Source organism: Oryza brachyantha, chromosome 1 (assembly GCF_000231095.2).
Source record: "Oryza brachyantha chromosome 1, ObraRS2, whole genome shotgun sequence".
In the NCBI taxonomy this organism is placed as follows: domain Eukaryota; kingdom Viridiplantae; phylum Streptophyta; class Magnoliopsida; order Poales; family Poaceae; genus Oryza; species Oryza brachyantha.
In genome coordinates this window covers 24,440,560-24,446,559 of record NC_023163.2, presented here as the reverse complement: position 1 = coordinate 24,446,559, position 6,000 = coordinate 24,440,560, and positions in this window count along the sequence as shown.

Below are 6,000 nucleotides of genomic sequence, written 5' to 3'. Positions count from 1 at the left end.
ATACTTTTCGAACTGCTAAACAGTGTATTTATTCTCTCTGTTTCACATTATAATACTTTTGAGCCTGGACTAGATTCATACGTGTGCTAATAAACATGTCACAAAACATATATAAAACATATACATTGATACATGGATGAATTTAGACAAACCAAAAAATCTTATAATATAGAACGGAGGGAGTACTAATCTATTATTACGATTTCTCGGATAACTTTTTTTTGAACATTTCTCGGATAACTAACACCCGATATCCCTCGAACTAATGTGGCCTTTGTTTCAAATTAAAACAAGGAGCCTTCTGCAGTTTGGGCCGCGCGATATCAAAGCTAAGCATTTGGCCTGAGCCGGAACCTTGCCTGGTTAGGTGGTGCACGATGGAAAAACACCAAAGACGTGACATCCAAATTAGGTGAATCCACCGAAAAAGAAATATCTCAGGGGGTTACTGCAGACGCACGCACGCACGCTCCATGGATCCCGCGCGCGTGCCGTGTTTCGCCGACACGGCGACACGTACGTACGCCACGCCCGGCCTCCCTCCGTCACGCGCCACGAAACCGAAAGACGGTCAGACGGGCCGCGCGCGATCCGCCCGCTCACACCTTCCGCGCCGCGCGCCGCAGGACCACGCAAGAGAGACCACGTACGTACGGCGTACGACCGTTGGTATCTCATCTGAATGAATGACCCCCTGACGCGACCGGCGGTCGCATTGCATGCCGATCCGTGCGGCCGTGTGGCCTCTCGCAGCACATACGGACTCGTCGTCTGATCAGAGGGTAGTTTATTTTCGGTCTTATTTTCTGCTCTCTCTCTCTTCTACAGTGTTTACGTTTGGTTATCCATGTTATTTAGAAAAGTTTTATAATTGTATTTTTATTACTATTAGATGATAAAACATGAATGATACTTTATACTTGACTATGTTTTAAAAAAATTATAAACTTTTAAAATAATACGAACAATCAAACATTGAACATAGAAATCCATTGATACAGTTAATTTGGGACAGAGGTAGTATTTCACTAATAAGATATATATATATATATAAGTTTGTTTATAAATTATTTTTTATAAATATGATATTTATCATTTTCTTAAAAACAATAGATCACGAGCAATTTTATAGTGCTTGAGTATATGCTGAGAGTTAACAAAATTTTAGTAATGCTAGTGGGTACCAAATTTTAGACTAAAATTTTGATATTTTCTCAAGTACTGTATAATTATTCAAAAATCACACCTTTAGCGAGTACTTCAAGTGACACGTACGTGCAGGTAGCAGTAAATGGGACCGAATGACCGATCTGGTAACAACCCGGCCGGCCACCGATCGGCCGGGGCTGCGGTTGCTGGATGCTCACCTTTTCCTCGCTATGTCTGCCCCTCACTGGTCTGTAGCATCGATCTCGGTTGATCCGGTACAGACGCGGTAGCATCGGATGTATGCATGCCCCGAATCAGCTAAGCTAGCCTTCAACGACGACGACGCAGCGCGGCAGCGGCCCCAACACGAGTGGAACGAAAGCGCGACCGGGCTACGCAGTGTTTGCTCCCAACGAGCGCTACTAGCAAAACGGCCAAATTATGCAGCAGATCGTACGACGTGCAACGTGGATCGAACGTCTGGCCGATGTTAAAAAGGACCGAATCTTCTCTCCTCTCCCCCTTTAGCTCTGCACGCACAGCTTTGTTTTCATAAAACTTGCCTATCGCTCACTCTCTCAACTGTGGTTCACAGAAAGTATAATAGCAGGCTACAAGCTAGCTAAATGCTTATGTAGAGAAGAGAAAAGAGTAGTGAACTATAATATTTTTTAGTCAGCTTGGACACAAGAAAAAAAATTATATGAGAGACATATGGGTTCTTCTTTAATAATAAAAAGCTAACTACTCTATAAATAGACGAAGAAAAGATTATAAAAAATTTTATAATCAACTCGTTGATTATATTATTAGCATTCTCTCTTTTCTCTCAGGAGGGGGACAACAACGTATCGTCCTCTCGCTCCTGTGTGCGTCTCTCCTTTTCTCCTGTTGGCCACAGCTTTAGATTTGGTCTGCACGTACGCACCTAGTAGTAACCTAGGTGGAATCCACGGCAGGGTTGATGCCGCCTCTGCTACGCCTTTCGCCTGCATGGTAGCGAGCGTCGGGGGCTTTTGTTGGCTCTGGACTTTGGATTTGCACTGAAGCCTGCAGGCTTCAGTTCAGGTTGGCATTGGTTCTTTTCTTTCGGTCAGGGACCTGAGGTGATGCATCCAATGCTTGCCATGTGCAGTGCGTGGAATGCTCCTACCATTGCTTGCGTCGACCCGGTCCTGGCACGACCAATTAAATTAAACCGATGCTATGACGAAAGTGATCAAAGAAACCATACATGTAAAACGAGAACAATTTACTTCGATCGAGCTGGCGAAAGCTATAGCTACCTCGCCAGCAGTTTCGGCAGTGCCATGACATGTGTATTATGGAAGCTTCGTAGTTGCCACCAGTGGCGAATCCAGTATCCAAAAGTTAGAGGGACTAGTTACCTTCTTCCTCTTTTAATTCACCTATTCTCCTCTCTTTTACACACAGGGGATCTAACATATAGGGGTCAGCCCTCGGTAGATCCACCCCTGGCTGCCACAACTATGCTTTAAGTTGGGGGAGCCCGTAAGACTGCATACGTACTAATGTCGTATGATCAAGTCATGTTAATATGTTGTTCTCTTAGTAAGCTAGGTTCTAGATTAAGACCATGTTTCTTCCAGTTTGGGATTATTATAATCTAGATTATTGAGAGTAAGCTGAAAGAAACAGACAATTTATTGAAGTAGCTTATTATAATCTGGAGCCCAGCTTATTATAATCTGATAAGCTCATTTAGGTGAGCTTTTTCTAGATTATTGGGTGAAAAATTACCCACCATGCCACACACTCCCTCTTTAGACTTGCAAACCTAATAATCTAGGCTCTAATAATCTAGGAAAGAAATAACTCACAGCTTATTCTACTACAGATTATAACAATCTAGCTTATAGTAATCTGATTTAATAATTTAGATTATAACAATCTTAAGCCGAAAGAAACATGACCTAATTATATAAGGGCTGGCATTATGCCATATACGTCTGCACCTTGCGTAGATTCCAAAAGGTAACAGTGATTTTGAGTTGAATAAGAAAGCATATGCGTTTCATTAAACTAACTAAAACTTCATGACCTGTTCATAATCTTTGCTATGCGGAAGATCTCTAAACTAGATCAAACTTCTTCCCCGTAAATCCATGCCCTGTTCATGCACCGCAAATCAAATCACAGTACACACGTGCACACGAACGTGCGCAAATCACGGTACATACCTAGATTTCAAAGGGGAACAACTCGTGTTGAATAAGATCGGATATTCATTTCATAGCACTAACTGAAAGTGGTGAAAAAGTCAACCGATGTATTTATAAATAAAAAATAATTTATAAATAAAAATTTTATCATTTTTGCTAGTCAAACGTTTGATTTTTTTTGTCAAACACGCGCACAATGCATGAGAGACGGTAGGGGAGGGTGCGTATGAGATTTTTGACTTGCGTGCATACTTTTAGATTATCATCTAATAACAACAGTGACCGAATTTGATTTATGTCCATCTAGTGATAAATGTTTGAAAATTTTAATTCCATCAATCAAACTCAGTTACTGTTGTTGAATGATAATCAAAAAACGTGCACGCAAGTCAAAAGGCCTATACAAGTCCTCCCTCCTAGCCTCATGCATTGCACGTGTGTTTGACAGAGGAATAAAAAATCAAACGTTTGATCAATAGCAAAATTAAAAATTTTTATATACGTATTCCTACTAATATAAAAATCAATGCTTTAAAATAAACTACGATGTAAACCCTCCAAAATCAAATCTAAATTCAATGTTGAAAACTTAAATTTTGCTTTATAAGCAGAAAAATAAGTAAAAAGATGGGGATGATATATGCTTGCCTCCATTTGAGCCGCTTGTGCTTTTCTTTTAACTTGCTAAACAACATCAGTCCCGATTCTCCCATTCTATATTGGTTGGTAAAGATATACTGATCCTAAAACCAACACTAAAACCCATTTCCGTGCTAGTGTATGCAGCAGCAAATCCTTTCTAGATCGGACTTCTTCCCCGGACGTACGTGGTAAAGCCATGAGCTGTTCGTGCACTGCGATTCTGCAAAATCGCAGTACTTACACGTGCACACACAAGCGCCCGCTAAAACGTACACTCCACCCATCACAAAGGACGCATCGGGGCTCAGATTCGTCCCGACCTCGTAAAGACGCTTCCGGCCAAGCCCAAACCCCGCCGGAGACGGGGAGCCGGTTCACCTAACTAAAGATCGAGGGCCCCGGCCCCTGCTGCTCTGATATTGCGTACGCACGCGCAGTTTCCGTTCGAGTTTGTCATCGTGCTTTTGCTCGATTTTTGTTTGTAATATTTTTTTTATAAAAGTACCCCTTTTAACAAAATTATCCTAAAATTGTATATTTAAAGTTGTATATCATATAACTACAGAATTAAGGTCATGTTTAGTTTGGGATTTTTGAATTTGGTTGCCACATCAGATATACGGACACACATTTAAAATATTAAACGTGGTCTAATAGTAAAAAATTACAGATTTTGTCAGAAAAATGCGACATGAATTTATTAAGCCTAACTAGTCCATCATTAGCAAATGTTTACTCTAGCACTGCATTGTTAAATCATGGCACAAATAGCCTTAAAATATTCATTTCACAATTTACGCGCAATCTATGTAATTGGGTTTTTGCTACATTTAATACTTCATGCATGTGTCAATTTTTGTTTTGAGAAATAAACCGGGCCTAACGGCAAATTTATTGAAAGAAAAAACTATAGATTCCCAAAACTAAGAATTTAGAGGTGGAGTTAATGGAAAACTGCATATTTAGATCAGTTCTGCTGTTACTGTTTTAAAAACTAGTATGGTAGCCCGTGTATATTACGTGGCTAGCACCGTTATAAATTGTATCCATATATATAAGGTCTATTATTTAGATAATAATTACTTTTAAATTGTTTAATTTGAATTTAATTTTTTCTAAATTATATTTTTTACATGGAACTCCATTTACCCGTATTATAAGTTCTACATAAACTCTTTTCTACATAGTATTGAATTTACAATTCAAAATTTCGATACTTCTAAATTGTATTTATAAATTGACTCTTTCTCTTAGTTTTTCCTATTTTTAACCAAAACTTTATATCTTTTCAAATTGTATCTATAGATGGACTTTTCCCTCAATATCAATTCTTTTAAAATTTTTAATCCGAGTTTGAATTTTTCTAAACTATATTTTCACGTGGACTTTTTAATTTTTTTTTATTTTTAATTCTGAAATTGTATTTCTAGTTTGATTCTTTTAAATATTTTCAAATTGTATTTATAGACAGACTCTACCCTCGATATCAATTATTTTAAACTTTTTAATCTGAGATTTATTTACACATGGACTTTTTAAATTTATGCATGATTTAGATTTTTCTAAACTTTAATACGCATGGATTCGTTTTATTATTTTTCTTTATTTTTAATTGATCTTTGCTTCTCTTGTTGGATTCAAAAAAAACATTATCTTTCTTTGATTTTCATTGTCCGATTCAAAAGAAACTGTTTTTTTCTCCTTTCTTTTCTCTTATAGAAATGTACATCCTAGTCCTGGTCCGATTGGGTAAAAATTATCTAAACCATGGTCGTTGTCCGATTAAAAAAAAATAGAAACGTACATCCTGGTCCTTGTCCGTTTGGGAAAAAAATGATCTAAACCCTTGTCCTTGTTCGATTGAAAAAAGTATATCTTTTTCTTTCTTCTCTTATTTTCTTCGATTAATGTGGGAAACGTGATGCCTGCTAGTCTTGGTCCGATTGGAAAAAAAAATTATCTAAACCATGGTCCTTGTTCGATTAAAAAAATTAGAAACGTACATCCTGGTCCTTGTCCGTTTGGG